The sequence below is a fragment of the Prionailurus viverrinus genome, chromosome A1 (assembly GCF_022837055.1).
Source record: "Prionailurus viverrinus isolate Anna chromosome A1, UM_Priviv_1.0, whole genome shotgun sequence".
NCBI lineage: Eukaryota > Metazoa > Chordata > Mammalia > Carnivora > Felidae > Prionailurus > Prionailurus viverrinus.
In genome coordinates, this window is record NC_062561.1 from 125,289,076 (window position 1) to 125,313,917 (window position 24,842).

General features: G+C 38.3%; 1 protein-coding gene across 1 annotated transcript in view; it reads right to left on the bottom strand.

Annotated features, from left to right (window-relative positions):
- The window catches only part of ANKRD55 (ankyrin repeat domain 55), a 266,719-nt gene that overhangs the window by 225,523 nt on the left and 16,354 nt on the right, over positions 1-24,842 (bottom strand). Inside the window, exon 2 of the mRNA XM_047841107.1 lies at positions 18,782-18,830. The gene's annotated coding sequence lies outside the window, so the exon portion shown is untranslated. The remainder of the gene's footprint in view (positions 1-18,781; positions 18,831-24,842) is intronic.

Genomic DNA, 24,842 nt, shown 5'->3' on the forward strand with positions numbered 1-24,842 from the left:
AGGAAAGTTGAGATCTTATGGAGAGGCATCAACTATAGAAGCAAATGTGATTTTCTTTTGGTGAGGTTTGTCTAACCTTCAGTGTTTAAGGTAAACAAGATATTATTAGCAACAATATTTTGCAGGAATCTTGAAACATCTGAATTAATTTTTTTCTTAAAATTAACCTAAAGTCAGCCAACACACGAAGTCCAATTACTTTAAAAGATCTATGACAACAATGAATGAAGCCTCTCAATCTTTACCTATATCCAGTTATTCTTTCTTTATAGAACATGGTACATCTCTTATAGTTTTAAATTACTGCATAATACAAATTTGAATTTGCCATACATCCCCCCCAAAATTATTGAGTTTCTACTATATATAAGACTCCAGATAAAAAGGTGCAAATCAGCTTCCACCCAAAAGGAGGTTGCAATTTAATTGGAGAGGAAATAACCAAATAAAATCCCTGTGTAAAGGACATAAAGATATATTTATGATGTGGTAGAATTTAGTTTCTGTTTTAGCAGATCTTGATCATCTTCGGGCTGTAGCCAGATGCACTATGGTAAAGCTTCTCTTATCTAGGATAAGGCATAGGATAATAGTGCCTCTGTGTGTGTGTGTGTGTGTGTGTGTGTGTGTGTGCACGTGTGTGTGTTCTAGATTTGAATTTATTTTTTATAGGGACCATTTGGAAGACAGACTGAAAAAGAACCAAAGGAACAGATTGAGATCACTTACCTCACTTATCTCACTTGTTGATTCACTTAGTAACCATATCCCAGCAAATAATGGGTCTTGTAAAGGAGGCAGAACACCAACTAAGTGCCTAGTACACAACATGTATTTAATAAACATTCACTAAATTGAGTTAAAGATATATCAGAAGTGAACCTTGACTTCAGAGAGCTTATAATCTATGAGAGAGGCTCTATTTAGTCAAATTATTTGGTCAAATAATTATAATACAAAGGAGAAAGTGGATTCCATGAAAGGGATATATACAGATAGCTTGGTGAGCATAGGGATAGCCAACATTGCTTCCAGTTGGGGAATCAGGCTACACTCTGGGGACAAAAAGATATGTGAGTTGGACATGGAGAGATGGGTTGGATGTTGACTTGTGGTGATAAAGGGAAAGACTGCGGGGAGAATAAAAACATGAGCCAAGCCTCAGAGATCAAACAATATGGGACATGAATGGGAAAGCTCATTTTGGAAATTAAGAGAATTGGTAGAAAAAGAACTGGAAAATCTATAATAGTTTCAAATACTGACAGCCCCTAATACTATACAGAGTTTGAACCCAGAGCTTCAGACAAAAAAACACTACCAAAGATTGTTTTCCAGCTTTATGTAATAGGCTGCTGTTCCTAACAGAGAAAAAGTTTGTATTCTATGTTGAATGTCTTTAAGCATCCCTGTAAGAAATCTCAGTATGTTTGGTTATATTGGTTTATTTTGGAATAACCATGTCTTAGAATCCTATGGCGTCTCCATTCACTTAGAATCACCTTTCACTCACCGGATTCCCGGCTTCATAATGCTCTGCTCAAAAGGGATCTACAACTTACTCTTCCAAGAAAATTGCTGCTATAAAATATATGGGTGTGAATCATCATTTCTAGTCTTTCAGTAGATGAGAAACTTCACCTCTAGTGTAAATCCTTATACTAGGTTCTCTAAACAGAAGTGGTTCTTCATTTATGAAGGTGAATTGCTTTTTGTCTATGGCTGGTCACTGCGGATCTTTGACAGCCATGATATTAGAAAGACTTTGATGCTTTTCAGTCACTGGGCCACTCTCGAATTGCAAGAATTCTCCTGCTTTTAAAACTGACTCTCCTCAAATCTACAGTAATGACATGTTGATTACCAGTATATTATTGAATTGTGGCAGCAGGTAAATCAATATTAAATAATTACTGTTTACTGAGCACTCACCATGTCCTCGGTTACTGATAGAATGTAATCACCCAACAAGACTGAGACAAAACTGTAATTGTTACCCAAATTTACCAAAGAGAATAGCAAGGCTCTGAGATTGATGAAATTTGCCCATAGTCATGAAGAAGGAAGTAATAATTGGACCTTGGCAATCCAATGGGAGAGTCTGGGCAGGTTGCCTCTCTGTAGACAGAGAGTTCTTCCAACTGTTGTCTCTAACCTTCTCACCCCCAATTCACTTCTACAGAGAAATAGATTGCACAACTAGAACACTGGCCTGGGCCTTGAGTCCCACTTCTTATCGGACAGCCAGTTATCGTCTACTTCTTAGGAATGTCTTTCTAGGCCCTTGCTTGCAACATTCGAAACCAAAAAGCAATGGAGTTTCTGTGACGCCTATTCCTGGGACCTAGATATTGCAATTCAAGGCTGAAGTTTGCCTTGATTATCACTGTCACCTCGCTCTTCTCTTTATAATCTACTAGCTTCAGGGGACTTTTAAATCTTAAAATATAGCTTAACCCTTTTTTCAGAGCATTTAACTTTTTCCGATCTTTAAAATATTTTTGTCCTTTCTTTGTCCTTGATGATCTAAACTTGTACAGCTAGAAATCCTCCTAGGATTCCACTGCTTTAGTGGGTGTTTTCTGAAGTCATGTAATCTTTCCATGTATCTCTATAATTTGGGGGACTGATGCCCAGTAATGACTACAACTATTCTAGTAGAGACTCCAGCAACTGTGCCCAAAGAAAGATCTCTGTCTTAGTAGCTAAATTTCCTCAGATAGGGCCATCACTTGGCAAATCCAGCCTTTCTTGAGGCCTCCTCTTAGTATCATCATCCCTAGGGATCACTGTCATTCTCACCCTTCTTTTGCCAAAATGAGATGCTATTTCTCTAGAATTATTTATTGAACTAGTTAAATATCTCTTTGCACAGTGAATGGAAACCACATTGAATTAGGCATCTAAGACTGAACAAGAAATAAAAAATTAAGGTGTTTCCCTTAAAAGCAGGTCAAATGAAAAAGTTGTCTTTTACCAGTCCTGAAGGTTTACTAAGCTTCCACTGTGTACCATAAAGTCTCTGCTTGACACATAAAACATTTGGAATAATCATAATGGAGCTTCATTTATTCTCATGAGATTACGGCCCAAAGAAAGCAGGAATAGCTCTGCTGCTATTTACACTCAACAAAATTCCACTGCCATATGCTGCCTTCCTTTATCCCATCCCTTCTGTTTATGACTCAAATTATGCCTTCCTTTAGGCATTCAATAAAAACTGTGTGTATTATGATCCAGAAACTATATGTTAGTCTCTGGTACTACTCTAACCATGTAAACTGGGCATTCCTCCACTGGGTAGAACCTATTAGAATCTTAGAAATCTGAACCCCTTAAAAAAATCCTTTTAAAAGGATTAAGGGAGGGGTACCTGGGTGGCTCAGTCAGTTTGGCTCAGGTCAAAGATTCATGAGTTTGATCCCCACATGGGACACTGCACTGACAGTGTAGAGCCTGCTTGGGATTCTCTCTCTTCCTCTCTCTCTTCCCCTCCCCCACTTGTGCTCTCTCTCGCTCTAAAAATAAATAAATAAAACTAAAAATTTTTTTGAAGGATTAAGGGAAAAAATGATTACGAAAAAAAGATGACAAGATAAGGTTTTGATTAATAAAGATATTAAAATTTTTTTAATGTTTATTTTTATTTTTGAGAGAGAAAGAGAGAGAGAGTGAACAGGGGAGATGCAGAGAGAGGGAGACACAGAATCTGAAGCAGCCTTTAGGCTCTGAGCTGTCAGCACAGAGCCTGATGCAGAGCTCAAACTCAGGAACTGCGAGATCATGACCTGAGCCGAAGTTGGGACACTTAACTGGCTAAGCCACCCAGGCGGCCCAATAAAGAGAATTTTAAAAATGTATCATGGTTATTTTCCATTTACTATAGAATTTTAAATGCCTTAATATTTGCCTAGCATTTTTACAGGTTTCAAAGGACTTTCATAAGTACTCTGTAATTAAAGGTCTACTTAGAGAGTTTGGGTAGTTTGAAAAGGTCTTCCTCACTATGAACTCCTTGAATAGAGACTGTTTTATTTATTAATATTTATGTCTCTAGAATCTGGCTCAGGGATAGGTATGGAATTGGGAATCAGTAAGTAATTTTTGAATGAGTATCTTTACATTACATGTATGTACATTATTTCTCCTGCTGGTTTGTAATTGGAGGCTGTTCCTACTATTTCCTTTTCATGTTGCCAGCACTTCTCTCATTAGACAAGGCACTTGGCTGAATCTCACCCCAGAGAAAGTTAGGATTTAGAGCATGAACTGGGACAATGCCATGTTATTTTACCACATCATTACTCTTTGAAGCCATAACCAAGGAGGTTTCCTGTCATCCTTTATAAAATGAAAGCTTAGTGAAGACACAAAGTTGCTAGGTGGGGCAAATTGGAGAATTAAGTTTCATGTTGGGGGTGGTAGTTTCATAATGAAAATGATGGTTTCAGAAATATTAAGACATATTTAAACAGAGACACTAAGATGGCATCTGAAGCAAGTACTTCATCAACATGCCTTCTTCAACTCTGCCTTTTCATAGAGGACTTGGGAATTATTTTCTCTTATATATGCCAAATGTATGGCTGCTGGTTAAAAACACTAATAATCTGATGAGCATAACGTAAGATACAATAGGGATAACTGTCTGGCATTTTGGTTTCTGGAAGAAAGCAGGACAACAAGATTGTAAGTTAACCACATTAGAAGCAAGGAACAGATACAAATTGTGAGAGTGTGTTAAGGTCTTAGTTCTGACCTCTTGGTAAGACTATTTCTTGCTATTTCTATCTTTCCCCATCAGAGACTTTAATAGCCTGATTTTCAAAGGCCCTATCTATGAAAATAAAACATTAATAGTAGATAACCCAAGACTTAGAGATTGAAAATGTATCTTGTCAATAGGATAAACACTGGCAGAAAAAAAATGTTAAGAGATAATTTTAGGTACTTGCAACTTAGATATTTTCCTGTTGATCTTGGAAGTCACCTAATCTCTCTAACCTAAGTTTTCTAACTTTGATAGAAATATTTTAAAATTGGCCCATTTATGTTTTGTTACAGTGTTGCTTCAGGAAAAGTTAATACAGATAAAATACTTGTAAAAATTAAGAGACCTATTCAAATGTATATTATTTTAATTAAATAGTTTGTTTTCCCCTTTTTTTTTTTTCTTTTGTGAAAGCTCAGTTCTGAGTAGAGAAAGTGACCAATAAAGAAAGACTGAAAAAGTCAATTCTGGAAAAGTCAGCTCCAAATCTAACAGAAGCCTGAGTTAGTCATCAGTTAGGCAGCAAGTCTAAAATAAATTAACCACATAGCGTCAGTTTCCTATTCCCTTTTCTGTTTGATTTTCATTGGCATCTGTGTGGATGAAGCAAACTTATGTGTCTTCTTTGGTAAAAATATTGTGAAAATATGTGCTCTTTTACCCTACTAACGTGAGAAGCAGAAGGAGGAAGTGAAGATGAGCTGGAAGAGTGAGTTGCATCAGTGAATGTAAGCTGAGCTACTCAGAATCTTAGCAGAGCCCTGTAATTCCTGAAATCTTCTGTGTTGCTTTATACACACACACACACACACACACACACACACACACACACAATTTTATATATAATGTGTACATATATATTTTTAAATAAAAAAAAATTTTTTTAACTTTTTTTATTTATTTTTGAGACAGAGAGAGACAGAGCATGAACGGGGGAGGGGCAAAGAGAGAGGGAGACACAGAATCGGAAGCAGGCTCCAGGCTCTGAGCCATCAGCCCAGAGCCCGACGCAGGGCTCGAGCTCACGGACCGCGAGATCATGACCTGAGCCGAAGTCGGCCGCTTAACCGACTGAGCCACCCAGGCGCCCCCAAAATTTTTAATGTTTATTTTTGAGATAGAGGGAGACAGAGTGTGAGTGGGGGAGGGGCAGAGAGAGAAGGAGACACAGAATCTGAAACAGGCTCCAGGCTCTGAGCTGTCAGCACAGAGCCTGATGCGGGGCTGGAACCCACAAACCACAAGATCATGACCTGAGCCGAAGTCCGACGCTTAACTGACTGAGCCACCCAGGTGCCCCTATAATGTGTATATATATGTTGAACTTCTATGTGCCCCAAACAATGAGATTATGTTGTTGTATGAGAAATACATACTTCATACTTTCAGAATGCTTACCTTCTAGTGTAAGAAATAAAATAGCGAAGTCAGAAAAAATTAAAACAAATCCAAATAATTATAAATGCTATAGAATAACCATAAAAGAATTAAATAGGGAGCAATAGGCAGGGGGGGAATGGAAGATGGGGTTGTACAATTTAGAGACAATATCTTTCTGGAGAATTTGATGTTTGAACTAAAATCTGAATATCCAGAGGTCCCAGCCAGGAAAAAACATTTTGGAATAAGAACTAAAAAATCAGCTGAAGTAACCTAGATGAAAAAAATCTGCAGAAAAATTAGGTTGGGAGAGTAGGAAAGAGCCAGGTCATACACATAGAGGTTTACTCTATGAACTTGGGTTTTATTCCAGGGGTAGTAGGAATCTCCCAGAGGGTTTTGAGAGACTAATTTGTGGGTCAATGTCTTTCTGGACAATTTTTAGCCATTATACCTAAAGGGTTTCTGCTGCCCCATATCTCTCTTTCTTATCCTTCTTTGACACCATTTGGTAGTGTCTCAGATATCTAGAACATTCTATTTAGTGGTGGGTTTTTTTTTTTTCATTCTTTTTTCTCTTTGTGGTTCAGTTTGGATCATTCTGTTGATCTGTCTTCAAATTCATTGATTCCTTCTTTTGTGTCCAGTCTTGTAGTTAAACACATTGAATGAATTCTTTATTTCTGATATAGCAGTTTACAGATCTATAATTTCTACTTAATCTTTTCATAAAGTTTTTATTTCTATGCTGAAGTTCCCCATTTGGCAAAAAGTACTTCTCTAAAAAATGTTTGCTGAATGAATGAATTGGTTTTGATGCTCTGTCAATAAGAAAAGTATTTTTTAAATATATAAAAAATCATATTTAGAACATTTAGTTTTTCACAAAATTATGTCTCTTCCACTAAGATTCAGTAACTCCTGCCATAACCAGGAGATAACCATCCTCATTTGCATACTTTGCAAATTTAACCTTACTTGGGGGACTAATGTTACAATTCACTTTCATATTATTGGTATTTTTATCCTTAGTTTCCTCTGGAAGCTGACAGGATTACACCCACCAGCCTATGAATGCTAAAGCACTTTGCTCGATAGTGCATAACTACAGCAACCATAATAAATGTCTCCCTTTTGCAAATGCTTTGAATAAAGCCAGAATATCATTGGGTTCAGATTTTCTGTGGAATAAAGAAAAGTCATTCTATCAAGTTACAGAATATGCTCCTTGGAATAGATTGCACATGACTTAAATTCTTTCTGTCTAGAGAACAGCTTTGGCAAGTCTCTCCATGTGCACAGGTAAAAGGGAGATATGCTTTCCACCTGGAGAAGAAAACCCTCGAGGTCTATCCTGCAAAGAACAGACACTAGAATTGTAGGAAACCCAGAATTTAACAGTTACAACTTTTTTTAAAAAGTGGAAGTGAAAAAGTATCCAATAATTCATTGTTTCTGGACCAGACAAAATAATAAGGCAAGGCTATGGAATAGTATAATAAGAAAAACAGGAATGTACATTTTCCACAAAGCACTGGACTCTTACATAAGCTTGAAGGCACTGATGCCTCTGGCAGGGGGTTATACATAGAGTTGAAATGGTTATGTTTTATTAGTGCTTATTATTATTGTCACCAAACACAATGCTACCTGCTGCCCTGAGTGCATTTCAAGTGTAGGCAAAAATCCAGAAGATTTTCTAAAAGAGATGCATATTGACCTATATTACAAATCCACAGCAGCATTCGTATATGCACATGTGCACGTACACACACATGCACACAGACGCACAGACTCAAAGTGGCATTTTAATCTCTCAGTAGAAACTTTGACTCTTTCATATTCATCTGTACATTCTAGACATTATACAGAGAGACAGACATCTGAATTTGGCCGGTGGGAGGGTTGCCCAGTGATTAATTAGATCAGTGCACAGGCTGGGACATGCTGACCTTTTCTGTCCCTGCTAAGCCCAAGGCCTCTGTTTCTGAGTGTTTCCCTCTCTGTGAACTGTAACAACAGTGATTCTTTCAAAGTGTTTCACAGACTTTACTTCTTATTGCTCCAAGGAGAGGCCATTATTAGTCTGTCCACTTTACTGATGGAATGGACTGACCTGCTTAGGGACTAGTGGGAATTAGCATACAAACTGGAATTACAACTTTGGTGCTTTTAGACCTTGTCCTCCACAATGGCCACTTAGGACAAGTCTGTTGCAGCTCTTTTCTCCCCCTGCCCTGTCTCTGTAGAGGGAACCCACACTAAGAATACATTCCTATTGGTTTTGCTCTGTTTATGGTACTTTTGATGTTGTGAAGTGTGGATGTGTTCTGTGTGAGGCTGACAAAGGTTTACTACGATTGAAAGTAAAGAACTGGTCTGTCAGGTCCTATACATCCTAGGACTTGAAAGCCAGACAGATAGGTAATGCTGGATGTTAGCAAATGGGATGTGGAGATTTAAAAAATCCTCGTGTATAGTTGATGAGAGATAATGTTCTCCTAACATCTCACCGACCACGACTTAGTCTCATGGCCCCCTAACTGCAAGGGGGTATTTGAAGTCATCTTTGTTTCAGATAACCATATGTTCAGCTATAATAAGGGCACTTTTACCATAGAAGCAAGGAATAAACCACACTAGAAGAGAGCCAGAAAGTGCCGTCTCCCATATTAGAATGTTTTTTTCAAATTACTACTAAGAAGCAAACAACCAGGAAGGAGAGGGAGTGTTAAATCATCAAACATATACCTTTTCTGCAGTACTTAAAATTAAACTGAGCATTTGAGATCTTTCCCTGGTTATTTTTACTGTGTCTTTTTATTTTACTTATTTGTATTGGACCTCAGATACTGAGGGCTGGCTGAATCATGACATATTATCCTCATTACTCACGCCATGTCCTGCTCTTGCTTCATTTCTTGTTGCTTTCTGGGTAGTCCTTAATAACTGCCCCCTTCCCCATTCCCACATTAAGCTATACCCTGAATGGGTTTGATACCTATCTTTGGAATTGTGTGTTTCCTTATAAATTGTCCAGTATTTTTTGCATGTCTGTGTTTTCACTCTACTTAAATTATATTGTGCTTAGAAAAACTCGGTTCTTTTCCTTATTTTTTGCACCCATCATGTTTTTAAGATTTCTTTGTGTATCTAATTTTTTGCTTCTAACTACATATTGTATTCCAAAATTCACCACCCTTCGATAATCAACTGCCTTGGTTATGGACTTTTAATTTGCTACTCAATTCTCCACTGGCCCAGCAACTGCAATGATACACATGTGTATCTATACTCTTAAGGACCTGCGTGAGAATTTCTCAAGAATGGTGTTACTAAAAAACATAAGATGGAGCACCTGGGTGGCTCATTTGGTCAAGCATCTGCCTTTGGTTCAGGTCATGATCTCACAGTTCATGAGTTAAAGCCCCGCACTGGGTTCTGTGCTGACAGTGTAGAGCCTGCTTGGGATTTTCTCTCTCTCCCTCTCTCTCTGACCCTCCCCTGCCTGTGCTCTCTATCTCTCTCTCAAAAATAAATAAACATTTGAAAAAAACAAAAAGTAAGATACATACACATTAGTTGACTAGGCACTGCCACATTTTTCTCTGGAATGTCTGAACTGGGCTATATTCCCACCAGCAATACACAAAAGTTTGTGTCATCGTGTATTTTCCTCTACACTTCACATTATCAAATTTCTAACTTATGATTTTATAGGAATAAAGCAGTATATCATGGCTGCTTTAATGCATTTTAAGTGCATTTTAATGCATTTCCCCAATTATTATTCATTTTATCATGTCTTCACATATGTACTAGCCATTTGGATTTCTTCTTACATGACTTTCCTTTTTTACCTTGCCCATTTTTTGCAATGATTTTTTTTTGTCTTTTTCTTACTGATTTGCAAGAATCTTTGTATACTATCCATATAAACCCATTGTCAATTAAGTCGTTGTAAATATTTAGTTGATGATGATAATCCTTCTTCCAATTTGCCATCCTCTCTGACCATTATGGTCAAAGACTTTTGTCTTTTTAGAATCCCCTTCTTCATTTTGAGCCACAAAAATATTCTTTTATGGTTTATTCTACTAGCTGTATGGTTTTACCTTCATATTTAGATCTTTGATCCAGCTAAAGTCTTCTTTTATATAGGTATAAAGTATTGATCCTGTTGTTTTGTTTTGTTTTTTATGTAGTGACCCAGATTTCCTCACATCATCACTAAACTATTGATCTGCATTAGCACCATTTTCTTAGGTCAAGTTCCCTGATACAGGGTCTGAAATCTCTCTCTCTCTCTCTGAGATCTTCATTCCATCCTAAGTCTGTTGTCTTAGAATCTAGAAACCAGTTCCATATTTTTAAGAGTAGATAGAGTGTACACACACACACACACACACACACACACACACCTGACTGCATAGGTACAGTGAAGCATTGTCCTAAAGGTGGATTTGACTGGATTAACCTAGAAAATGTGGGATTTGATAAGTGACTCTGTGTGCCACATAAATGACAAGAAAATAGGAAAACAAAGTAAACCAGGATTCCAGCATCTACCTTTGACCTCAAGAATGATTGAATTTAGAATGGGTTAAAAAAATTATACTGTAAATAACTATAAGCTCTAATATTAAAGATCTGATATCAGTCAAAATTTCAAGTATTCCCATGCAAATGGATTAAGTATAGTTCATGGTAAAGTTTGTGATGTTTCTCTCTTAAGAGAAGTAAATTTGGGTAGGATCTTTAACCTTATGAAAACATTTTAAGATAATTTCCTTTAAAATTGCTTTGTGGCAGGATGGTTCAACTCTTCCTGTAACTTCTAAAAACTTCTATTAATTAAAAATAATAATACAGTCTTGTGACCCTTAAAGTCTCCTCCTTCGATATCTGCCTTAAGAAGGAGCCAACTTGGATTTATATCTGCAGAAAAAAAAGCCTGAGAGGAATATTGATATGATGGAGTCTGGGCTGACACTCTTGGTTGTTTACCAGACAAGCATTCCCCCTTTGTCCACTGGGCTCAGGAAGTGGAGCCAAGGAGGTCAGAGAAAAGCAACTGCTCCCCTGGGTCAGAACGACTGAGAATGTGGAAGCCCCTGAAGGTGATTCCATTCCCCTATATTGTGACTGATGTAAAGGAACCATGTGATCTACTTTGGGGCATTCAGGTATAGAGGAAGTGTACTGAGGTTTCTGGGGAAGACTTCCTCCCTAATTACAGAAAAAGATTAGGAGGGACCCTGACCAAATGCAGCTGCTGAGAAGGTAGTGCTTGGAACCGTGGCAGCCATATTGTGACCATAAGAGAAGAAGACAACTCTGACCAAATGAGGAATGAGCCTCGGAAAAATGGAAAGGTCTGGCTCCTTGATATTCTCATCAGAATAGGCCCTATTTCTGGGCTTCTTGTTGGGTAGAGAGAAAAATAAACCCCTCTATTTTAAGCAACTTTTATGTAAGCTTTCAAGAGAAAACAAACTAGTAAAGAATCAACACCAGTCTGTTTCCTTATCCAGATTCCCAGCAAATACAGTATCTGTTCTAAAGTGAACAAAGGCTAATTATACCAATGTGGTTAGAGTCACTTACGTTCATTTTACTAATCATCTACTATGTGCCTGGCTTCGTACTATGTACTGGGAACTTGAACATTAAAAACAAATAGTCTGTTATCTAAAAAAGTCCTGTGCAGTAAAATTTAAAGGAAAGGCCTGAAACTTCCAGGGAATATTGAATTTTCTTGTTGAAATAGGATTGTTCTGACCAAACTGCTGAGTTTAGTGTGCTAGGGTTGGGAAAGATGTATGAGAAGCTAGAAATAATAAAAATCACATATAACAATATCCCATAAGGAAGCGTTGCCTTAAGAATAGGCTGACTGGCAGGCACCTAAATGGCATAACTTCAGAAGCTCTAGAAAAGTTTTTTTACCCCAGACAAATCCCATCCCCCCACCCCCCAACACCTAAATCCAATACCTTGAGATTCATTCCTTTGGCTTATGGATTTGTCCTTTGCTAAACTCTGAGTATCCCTGAAAGGCAATATATTATTTTTTTTGCATCACTTAAGAGAAAAATTAGAGCCATCATGAAAGTTCTGAGGACCTGAAGAAAGGTGGGTAGAAGTGGAAGGAGAAGAAATAGGGACCCATAAGGAGTCTGGAGGATACTGAGGTGATCCACATTTTAGCTCAGGGTCAGTAATCCCTAAAAGGGCATGTGATCTGTAATTTTTCTGCTTTTCCTTTTTTTGGCTTGGCTTTTCTTCGGTTTATGCTAAATTAAGACTTCATCCCAAAAGGTATAGAAGTTTTCAGATAAAGATCCAGTTGGTCACTCTAGTGTAGAAATCAAGTAGAAGAGGGTTAGGAGAGAGAGAGAGAGAGAGAGTCTATTCTGCTATTCACAGCTCTTCCAAATACCCCCCAGTGAAACAATGGGGTGAAGCCCCTGGTATTCCAGCCTCTAACCTGGAAATGTATAATTATGCAAAAATGTAAACAAAAAATGCCCCAACTGAGAAGGAGGCCAGAGAGTGGTTTCATTGAGCTTGAACGTTCAGAGTAGACATTTCCAAATGTCTCAAGACTACGCTTGCAGAGCACTACAAGATTGCCCCCCCAGGTACACTTCCTCCCCCTACCTACACTTTCTCCCCTTGTCAGCAACCCTTATGTCCTTACATTTCCCTGTTGCCCAAAGAATCTCTGTCCAGTGACTGTACTTTGACTTCCTGCTAGAAAGTCCGATCGGTCTACAATGGGCTTCAGCCCTGAAGGCCTCATTCTGACCTAACCATTGTAGTGAAACTGAAGCATACATAGAGAAGAAAAATTCTGACATGTATGGATGAGAAGAGCACTGACTTGTCTAAGCAAAAGTGAAGTTTTCCCTTATCTGAATAAGACATTTTCCTTCTTCTGCGGATCAAGATGCTCTGGCTCCTGATTATTCATTTCCTTCTCTAAGCATTCCTTAGGCCCCTCCTGTGAGCTAGGCAGCAAGGTAGGCAGGGAGGGCCCAGTGATTAAGCCCTACAGGCAGTCTCCCTTCTTGAATAGCTTCCACTCTATTGAGAAGCCCCTGAAAAAGTGTAACAAGTGTTAGAAAGAAGGATTCTTAGAATGTACACCAGAGAAACCATACAGAGTGAGTGATACACAGTTCTCCCAAAGGAGAAGGAGGTGCACCATGAGGCAAAGAGGGGAAAAGACATCAGATGAATAAAACAGCAGCCAGTAGCTGTTTACTGTAATGAGGGATTCAGACCATACACATGGACAGACTTACCTAAGAGGGCATCCAATGGGGGAAATGAGCTGGGAAGTGGGCTGGAACCAAGGCAGGGCTTGGCTGGACCAGAGGAAAAGGGCCTCTGGAAGGAAGGCAGAGAGAGGAACAAGCACATTGTAGTGATGGACAGTGAAGGGTTCTGCTGGAAAGAACCCCAGGGCCAATACTAGGAAGCAGTGGGAAATAAAGTAGCTTGAGCAAGTGCAACCTATAAAAATGTTTCTAATTAAATTACCTGTAAAAATTGTATCTTTCTTCTAACCACAATATCTCAGTTATTGGACACAGAGGTATTAGCTTTTTACTTAAAATGACTAACGGTATCTATTGATGATTTCATTCCTTCCCACATGCAATGTGTACCTCTTTATCATGAAAATAGGTACATAATCTCACACATACGCTTCCTCATCTGGACAGCAGAGGGAGGGGAGATGGAGGGTCCTAGGAATAAAGAACCAATTCCTCACCCCTTGCATGGAGCCCTGCGGCCACTCCCTCCAGTCTGCTCTCTGGCTTTAATTAGTGAAACCCTATCTTTTGGAGATATGCCTCTTAAAGGAACACAAAAAAAGCTACCAAAAGACTCTAAAGGCTATTAATGCATTTTTCAAAACCTGAAAGCACATAAAATCTGCAAATTTTATAAACAAACACTGAGAAAAACATGATGAGAGCCAGAACTCTAAGCAATTCTACTCAAACCCAGTGCTAGGCTGCCTTTCTAAAAATTCCTAGACTTGCCAGTGGAAATGTTTGAGAAGTACAAGTGCATTTTCCTGCCCTACACTTAGAGGTCCGTTGTGTTCATGAGCTGAAATGCCTGGGGGTTACCAAGCAAGAGGGGGAAACTGGGTCTTTAAAAAAAAAAATAACCTCTCCCTACGCTTCAGTCACAAAGAGAATTTTGTAATTAAATTGCATAGAGATGTAACTTCACCACCTGCTGTGCTAGGTCTGCAGATACTTGGTTTTGTTCCAGGACTTCTTCATGGCCCAGGGATTTTCCAGGTCTCTTGCTGTGTGGGGGTTAAAGTGAGTAGTACTCTCCAATGAGTTGGAAGTGGCTTGGGGCAGTGCAAGGGGGTGGGGACAGTGGAGGATATGAAGACCTGACAGGGAAGACAGGAAAATGCCCTTTTCCTGAAAGATTTCTCCCAGATCCAGGACACCCTCTATCCCTAGACATTGAAGGATAAGGCACCCAGCACAAGACTACAGCTAGTCTAGGAGCTGGTTCTTCCAGTGACTAGTTTAGCAAGTCACTTCACCAATCTGGGTCTTACTTCCTTATTTGCAAAATTCCTCTTCTGACCAAACAATGCAGTTCTTACACGCTCTGATACAATGACCTGGAGGCAAATCCTAGAGCTACTGGGGCGAAGGAGCAGTCAATATCCACTGCGAATGTGTTCACAGGACTCAGAATAAGTGGTATTTCTGACGGAAAGGCACTCTGAGGCAGCAGGAGTGGATAAGGTATGAAGGATTTGTAAAGTATTACCAGATGGTGGAGGCTTAAGAGGACACAGTACTCTCCTCCCTTAGAATGCCCACCAGGTGCCCTTTTATGCTAAGGCCCACCTGTGCAAATCCAGGGTCCAAAGTAGCCACCCCTGATGAAGCGATCATCAATGGTGCCTTCTGGAGCACTGGGGCTCCTTCAGTATCCTGAAAATGTGCCTCTGTTTTCTATCAGCCTGAAGAGCTTGACTTAATAAGTACTTTCTTTTTGAAGGTCCACAAACATCTACCTCCCTCTCCCTAAGCCTGACATTATTACAATAAGACTTCCTTTTCCTAATTATCCCCCTTGTCCTCTCTGAAAACCAAGGAAACACTGAAAACCCAAGTCTGAAAGGGCAGTTGTCATCTTGCTGTCACTTTAAGACTTCAACCCACTTAGTTTAGACTAGAATAGGGCAATCATTTTCAACAATCACCAGGCTGAGTGAAAAATGACACTGCTCCCCCTACTCCATTGCAAAGGAGCAGGGCAGGTAGATGAATTAAGTCATAAATCTTGGCAACCTCTCCCACCTCACTCATTATTTCCTTATTTAACCCTTTAAACCTGCTTACCTGATCAAATAAGGCCTTAATGTCTGGGGTAGAGATCAAATAAGTCATCAATGTCTGGGGTAGAGAAGGTATTTGCTCTTACCCTTGGGACTGTGTGTTTGTTCCTTGAGTGTGAAACCTACTGAAGGATCTCTAGTTAGTCACACGACCAAACATACATTCATTCAAAGGTATATAAATGCACAGGTTTGGGAGTGGCAGAACAAATAGTTTCCCTTTGGTCATTTCTCAAAATCACAGGAGCAAATTTTTTTTTTAATTAGTTAATTAATTATTTTTTTTTTTTAAATTTGGATCTAAGTTAGCATATTGTGCAACAATGATTTCAGGGGTAGATTCTTTGATGCCCTTACCCATTTAATCCATCCCCTCTCCCACAACCCCTCCAGTAACCCTCTGTTTCTTCTCTGTACTTAAGAGTCTCTTACGTTTCATCCCCCTCCCTGTTTTTATATTCTTTTTGCTTCCCTTCCCTTGTGTTCATCTGTTTTGTGTCTTAAAGTCCTCATATGAGTGAAGTCATATGATAATTGTCTTTGACTAATTTCCCTTAGCATAGTACCCTCCATTCCATCCATGTAGTTGCAAATGGCAAGATTTCATTCTTTTTGATTGCTGAGTAATACTCCATTGTATATATGTACCACATCTTCTTTATCTATTCATCCATAGATTGACATTTGGGGTATTTCCATACTTTGGCTATTATTGATAGTGCTACTAAAACATTGGGGTGCATGTGTCCCTTCAAAACAGCACACCTATATCCTTTGGATAAATACCTAGTAGTGCAATTGCTGGGTTGTGGGATAGTTCTATTTTTAACTTTTTGAGGAGCCTCCATACTGTTTTCCAGAGTGGCTGCACCAGCTTGCATTCCCACCAACATTGCAAAAGAGATCCTCTTTCTCCGCATCCTCGTCAACATCTGGTGTTTCCTGAGTTGTTCATGTGAGTCATTCTGACAGGTGTGAGGTGGTATCTCATGGTGGTTTTGATTTGTATTTCCCTGATGGTGAGTGATGTTGAGCTTTTTTTCAAGTTTTTATTTTGTATGTGCCTATAATGATTGGTCTTATAAAGAGACAAATCAGTGGCAGCCTGCACGATAGTACTGGGTGGATGCTTTCCAATGGGAAAAAGGCCAGTGCTTTTAAAAATATCTCCCACTGTCTCCGACATTGCTCAGTTAGGTGAATCCCCTCCTTTTAAACTTTTGTTTCTATTACACACAGCTACACTTAGGGCAGCAATGAACAAACTTTTTGCACAAGGGCCAATTCAAGAAAAATAAGATGCTTAGGAGTCAATTATTTTAAAAACTACAACAGAAACAGAAGTTTTTTTAATCAGGAAATTCAATCTGTGCAAGTGTATTTAAGTATTTTAAAGTTTCATCTTATAGCTAAAAGCCCAAGAACCATATGATTAGTTTGCACTGCAGAATCTGACTTCAATATTGCACTTTTGAATAAATTGTATTGCTGAGTAAGACAGTTTTGGAGCTGGCTAATTTTGCCTTTCCATAGCAAGCTCATAAGCTATTTGGCTCCTCTCCTTGTGCTTCTAAATTTTTTCGCCTTCAGTTGTTAAATTCATATGGCTATATTAGCAGTGCCTTCACTTCCCAAGAAGTTCTTCTTGTGCCCATTTATTTTGAAATACATAATTTTAACTAGTCGCCTTTCTTTGCTTGTTGGCAGGCATAGCAGGTACTTAAAAGTTATTCAAAATGCAATCGTCTCCACTTGTATCAATGAAAATATCTTTTTTTTTTAAATTTATTTCTCAGATTAAGTCAGTTGGTCACTTGGTATTCACCAACTACCTGCCTTCTGTAGACAGGTGAGAGAGATGGTATGTACATCTTCATTTTTATTAGATCCAGCCAAATTTCTCTCCACAATGGTGGTTCCAACATATGCCCCTACATGCATAAGTGTTCCTGTTTCCTCACATCCTTGCCAACTTTTGTTGTTATTTGCAACTTCCTCATCACTTGTGAACTGGAGAATCTTTTCATACATTTATCAACCATTTATATTGCCTCTTATGTGAACCGTTAATATCTTTTTCAACTGGATTGACTATCATTTTTTTATTAAGTTATGGGATTCCTTTTTATATAGGGTGCAAATATCTTCCTCAGACTATTTGTTTCTTCTTTATGATATCCTTTTTCCCAAAGAAGTTTTTCATTAAAAAAATTTTTTTTCAACGTTTTTTATTTATTTTTGAGACAGAGAGAGACAGAGCATGAACGAGGGAGGGGCAGAGAGAGAGGGAGACACAGAATCGGAAACAGGCTCCAGGCTCTGAGCCATCAGCCCAGAGCCTGATGCGGGGCTCGAACTCACGGACAGCGAGATCGTGACCTGGCTGAAGTCGGACGCTTAACCGACTGCGCCACCCAGGCGCCCCAGAAGTTTTTCATTTTAATAAAGCTCAAATTTATCCAACTTTCCTCTATGGTTTCTGATTTATGTGTCCTGTACAAGAAAACTTCTCCTATTCCAATGTCATAATATTCTATGTTTTCTTCCAAAAGTTTTAAAGTTTGCTTTTCACACTTAAATCCTAATATATCTGGAATTTATCTTGTATACAGAGTGAGGCAGGGATCTAGTTTTATCTTCTCCATCATGCTCACTCTTTCTTATTTTAAGTGTTATTTCTTTTCTTATAGCTGGGGTTTTTTTCTTTGTATATCCTTAATCACAAAATGATTCATGTTAATAAGTTGTTAATTAAATTACTAAGTTATTTTAGTTCCTAGGTTCTAATCCTGTTGCATGTTTTGTGCCTAATTCTATCTCTTGGAGGACTGTTGCCTGACAATTTGTAATTTTAGAGTGTGAGCTCATCTTCAGCAGGACTTTGCAGGCATACTTTGTTTTATTGGGCTTCATTTTAGTACCTTTTACAGGTAATTGTGTGTTGTTGGGGTTTTTTTTGTTTCTTTTTTATAAATGGAAGGCTTATGGCTATCTTGCATTGAAAAAGTCTATTGGCACCATTTTTTCAAGAGCATTTGCTTACTTTGTGTATCTGTATCACATTTGGGTAATTCTCATCTTTCAAACTTTTTCATTAGTATTACATTTTCTATGGTGTCTTTGATCACTGACCTTTGATGTTACTATTCTAATTGTTTGTGCAGTGCCACAAACTATGACCATATAAGTCGGCAAACTTAATAAATAAATGTTAAGTATGTTCTGACTGCTCCACTTACCAGCCATTCCCGCATCTCTCTCTCCCTCTTCTCAGAAACTCCCTGTTTCCTGTAACACAACAATACTGAAATTAGGCCAATTAACAACCCTACAATGGCCTCTAAGTCTTCAAGTCAGATGAAGAGTTATATGTCTCTCACTTTAAGTCAAAAGCTAGAAATGATTATGCTTAGTGAGGAAGGCATGATGAAAGCCAAGAGAGGCTGAAAGCTAGGCCTCTTGCTCCAGTTAACCAAAGTGTGAATGCTAAGAGTTCACGAAGAAAATTAAATGCACTATTCCAGTAGATCTATGAATGAGAAGAAAGCAACACAGCCCTATTGCTGACATGAATAAAGTTGTAGTGGTCTGGATAGAAAATCAAACCAGCCACAACGTTCCCTTAAACCAAAGCCTAACCCAGAGCAAGGCCCCAACTCTTCACAATTCTATGAAGGTTAAGAGAGATGAGTAAGCTACAGAAGAAAAAGTTGAACCTAGTAGAGGTTGGTTCATGAGGTTTAAATAAAGAAGCCATCTCCACAACATAAACATGCAAGGTGAAGCAGCAAGCGTTCATGTAGAAGCTGCAGCAAGTTCTCTGGAAGATCTAACTAAGATAAATCATGAAAGTGGCTACACTGAACAACATATTTCCAATGTAGATGAAACAGCCTTCTATTAGAAGAAGATACCATCTAGAGCTTTCATGCCTACAGAAGAGAGGACAATGCCTGGCTTCAAGGCTTGAAAGCACAGGCTGACTCTTTTTTCTTAAGGGATAATGCAGCTGGTGACTTTAAGTTAAAACCAATGCTCATCTATCATTCTGAAAATCTTAATGCCCTTAAGAATTATGCTAAGACTACTCTGTCTGTGCTCTATAAGTGGAACAACAAAGCCTGGATGATAACATATCTCTTTACAACATGGTCGACTGAATATTTTAAGCCCACTGTGGAGAACTGCTGCTCAGAAAAAAAAAGATCCCCCCCCTTTTCTTTTTAATATATGAAGTTTATTGTCAAATTGGTTTCCATACAACACCCAGTGCTCATCCCAAAAGGTGCCCTCCTCAATACTCATCACCCACCCTCTCCTCCCCCCCCCCCCATCAACCCTCAGTTTGTTCTCAGTTTTTAAGAGTCTCTTATGCTTTGGCTCTCTCCCACTCTAACCTTTTTTTTTTCCTTCCCCTCCCCCATGGGTTTCTGCTAAGTTTCTCAGGATCCACATAAGAGTGAAAACATATGGTATCTGTCTTTCTCTGTATGGCTTATTTCACTTAGCATAACACTCTCCAGTTCCATCCATGTTGCTACAAAGGGCCATATTTCATTCTTTCTCATTGCCATGTAGTACTCCATTGTGTATATAAACCAGAATTTCTTTATCCGTTCATCAGTTGATGGACATTTAGGCAAAAGATTCCTTTCAAAATATTATTGCTCAACGCACCTGGTTACCTGAGAGCCCTGATGGAGATGCACAATCAGACGAATATTGTTTCCATGCCTGCTCACATAACAATTATTCTGTAACTCTCAGATCAAGGGATAATTTCTACTTTCAAGTCTTCTTATTAAAGAAATACATTTCATAGGCTATAGCTGCCATAAATAGTGATTCTTCTGATGGATCTGGGCAGTGTAAATTAAACACCTCTGGAAAGGATTCACCATTCCAGATGCCATTAAGGAACATTTTCGATTTGTGGGAAGAGGTTGATTCCAGCCATCATGGATGACTCTGAGGGGTTCAGAACTTCAGTGGAAGAAGTAATTGCAGACATGCTAAGAAATACCAAGAGAACTAGAATTGGAAGCAGAACCTCAAGATGTGACCCAATTGCTGTAATCTCATGATAAAACTTGAATGGAAAAGTTGTTTCTTATGGATAAATGCAAGAAAGTGGTTTCCTGAGCTGGAATCTACTCGTGGTGAAGATGCCTTGAAGATTGTTGAAATGACAACAAAGGATTTAGAATATTACATCAACTCAGTTGATGGAGCAGTGGAAGCATTTTAGAGGACTGACTCCAATTTTGCAATAAGTTCTACTGTGGGTAAAATGCTAACAAACAGCATCACATGCTACAGAGAAATCATTTGTGAAAACAAGAATCCATTGATGCAGCAAAGTTCACTGTTGTCTTATTTTAAGAAATTGCCACAGCCACCCCCAACTTCAGCAGCCATCTCCCTGATCAGTCCTCCCATCAGCAAAGACCTTCCACCAGCAAAAAGAATATGACTCTCTAAAAGCTCAGGTGATGATTAGCATTTTTTAGCAATAAAGCAATTTTTAAACTATTTTTTAATGTTTATTTTTTATCTTGGCAGGGGAGGGGCAGAGAGACAGAGAGAGAGAATCCTAAGTAGGCTCCACACTGTCAGTGCAGAGCTCAACGTGGGGTTTGGTCCCATGAACCATGAGATCATAGAATATGAGCTGAAATCAAGAGTCAGATGCTTAACTGACTGAGTCACCCAGGCATCCTGGCAATAAAGCATTTTTAAATTAAGATATGTACATTTTTTAGAGCTCCTGGGTGGCTCAGTCAGTTAAGCATCCAACTGGCTCAGGACATGATCTTGTGGATTGTGGGTTCAAGCCCCACATCAGGCTCTGTTCTTATAGCTCAGAGCCTAGCACCTACTCTGGATTCTGTATCTCCTTTTCTCTCTTCCCTCCCTTGGTCACCCTCTGTCTCTCTCCCTCAAAAATAAACATAAAATTTTTTTAAAAATATATGTACATTCTTTTAGTTTATTTAGAGAGAAAGAGAGCATGCAAGCAAGAGACGGGCAGAGATATAGACAGAGAGAGAGAGAGAGAGAGAGAGAGAGCCCTGAGCAGGCTCTACACTGTCAGACACTTAACTGACTGAGCAACCCAGGCACCCCCAGATATGTACGTTGTTTTTTAAAGACATAATGCTATTGCACACTTAATTAAAAATAGTCTAGTGTAAATATAACATACATATGCACTGGGAAACAAAAAAATTCATTTGACTTACTTTATTATGATATTCGCTTTATTGTGGTGGTTTGGAACAAAACCCACAATATCTCCAAAGTATGTCTGTACTTCTATAAGGTAACCCTGGTGTACCACAGACCCAAGACCAATCTTTAACATAATTTCTCATCAAGAGTTTCTAAGACCATACAGATATAAATACAGTTAACAGCAAACTCATGAAGTGGAAGCTTGTGAATACAAATTATCAGGGAAACTTTTAGAGACACAGACAGCTTCCCTGTGCTGGTCAGTGGGGTTGTTTTTTTCCTGGTTCATTTTTCACAGAGGTGGAGCCATTTAGAGTTCAAACTACACACAACTGAGGATATTTACAGGAAAAACACAACCACTTGGTAAAGAGAAGAGTCCATAATTAAAGTTACTTAAGGGCAACCTTACTTTATGTGCAATGAGCTAAACTAAACAAAGGTTTTCTGTCTTATAAATTAAGAACTAGTAATTGTATTGTCAAGTGCTGCATCCCATGGCTTGCTGCTAAATTCAGAGAGCCCTTGTCGGTTGGCTTTAAAAAGATACCCAAATCCACTTTACTGGGTGAAAGTTACTTTATGGTGGAAGGGAAACTTTTTCCCTTCTTTTGCCATCCTCCAACCTTTCTGCCATCCTCCAAGAACTTTCCATACATCTGCCTTACCATGATGAAAGTGCTGCAGGGAATACTTAGCTAGAGGTTCCTTAGGAGAAACCTGGGTAAGAACATGTGCCCTTGTTTAGGTATGAGAATATATACAAGTAGGGACCCATGCAACAATCTCTTCTAAAGGTGCACTCCCTGTTCTTTTAGGAGCATATTAATAATTACTTTTACTCTCTCCTGCCTCCTAATCACAGGCATTTCCAGTGTTGTCAAAACAGTTCCTGCCTGCATCTGTTTTCAACTATTGGCATGGGTTCCAGGGAGTGTTTGTGAGAGAGGAACAGAACAAAAGATTGACAGCCATGTGTTGACATTTTGGGACTGTTTGGAAATGAGAATAATCCAGGTTTGATGTTGTAATTCCTCCTTTTATGGGCAAAAGTAATGTCTCAGCATGAATGAGCATAACTAAACGTACTGGGACACACCCCAGGCACATGCACTCCCTGGACACTCACTGTGCTTTTTGTTGTTGCTGTTGTATCACAAAAGGCAGCAGACAACTTTTGCTTCCCCACTCCCAAATCTCTTACCCCATTTTATTGAAATGAATAAAACATCAGTCTTAAAGGGAAAAAAAATTCCCTGATTTATGTGTATCTTTCTTTCCTATGATCCTAGTTACCATTCATCACAATGAATTAATTTTTAATTACATAATAGATTCTCACTGATAAAATTAAAATACAGATAAAGAAAAACTTCTCTGTGCCTACTCACCCAATCTCACATTGTTCCCCAATTGTGTATCCTTATCACCCATCCACTCTGTATCCTTTTAGAATTTTTCCAACCATATACATTCACATGTATGTTCAAATATAAGAAAGGATACATTTTGTTTGGTAAGAGTTTCTGTTTGTTTAAATTGTGCCATACTCTGTATAGTGTACTCCAATTAGTTTTTATTACTTAAGTTGAATGTATTTTTCTTATCAGTACCCATTTATTGATTTCATTCTTTTTAATGGAAGCATAATCTTCTGCAGAATTGATATATAGTAGTTTATTTGATTATTTCTAAAAGATGGAAATGTGGATTATTTAAAAAATTTTCACTATTACAAAGAATGCTATGATGAATGCCCTTGAACAGTGTTATGATGAATTTCTGGGTAACTGTGCTAATGTTTTGTCTAGCATAGGTTCTGAGAAGTGAAAATTGGGGGCATAAGGGTAACAGTTACTTCTTTAAAGCAGCAATAAAATCCATCTAATCTATTTAGCTTGGACTGCCATAACAAAATACTATACTGAATGGTTTAAAAACAGATATTTATTTCTCACAGTTCTGGAGGCTGGAAAGTCTAAAATTAAGGTGCTGATAGATTCAATTCCTATTGAGAGCCCTCTTCCTGGCTTGCAGATTTTCATCTTCTGACCGTGTCCTTACAAAATGGAAAGAGATTGAGTTCCGGACTCTCTTCCTCTTCTTACAAGGATACTAATTCCACCAGGGAGGCCCCACTCCCATGACTCATCTAACCTAATTACCTCTCAAAGGCTTCACCTCCAAATACCATAACTTTGTGGAGTTGAGCTTCAAAATATGAGTGGGGGGGGGGGCACAAATATTCTATTATCCATCTACCTATCTCTATCTATCTATCTATCTATCTAAGTAGGTAATAAAGGCCTATAGTTTAAAAAATTCGAAGTCATGATAAAGAGTAATCATAAATCGAAAAGCAGGCATTAAAAAATGTGGATTTTAATTCAATCATATCAATAATCACATTGTATGTGAACGATTTAAACACACCAATTAAACAACAGATCGTCTGTTTGGGTTAAAAGAACAAAGGAAGGTTCAACTATATGTTACCTATATGAAACCCACTTTAAATTTAAATAGATAAATTAAAAGTGAAGGGAGAGAAACACTAATAAAAAGAGAGCCAAAGTACCTATATTAATATCAAAGTAGACTTAAGAACAAAGAATTATTACCAGTGATGAATGGACATTCCATTTTGATAAAGAGGTTGGTTCATAAAAAAGATGTAACAATCCTAAATGTATATGCATTTAACAAGACAACTTCAAACTACAGGAAACAAAAATTAACAAAACTGAAAGGAGAAAAAGGCACATCCACAATTATAGTTAAAGTCTTAAGCATTTTTCTCTCAGTAACCAATAGAGTAAATAGAGAGAGAATTGGTAAGGATGTAGATGACCTAAACAACACTATCAACCAACTTGACCTGATTGACATTTATAGGACACTTGGCCCAACAAGAGCAGTATCTCAAAAATGTTAAAAGATTTAAATCATCCAAGATGCTCTCTGTCCATAATAGTATTAAAGAAGAAATCAATAACAGAAAAATATCTTTAAGATCCCCAAATATTTGACAATTGAACAATATGTACTAAATAACCCATGAGTGAA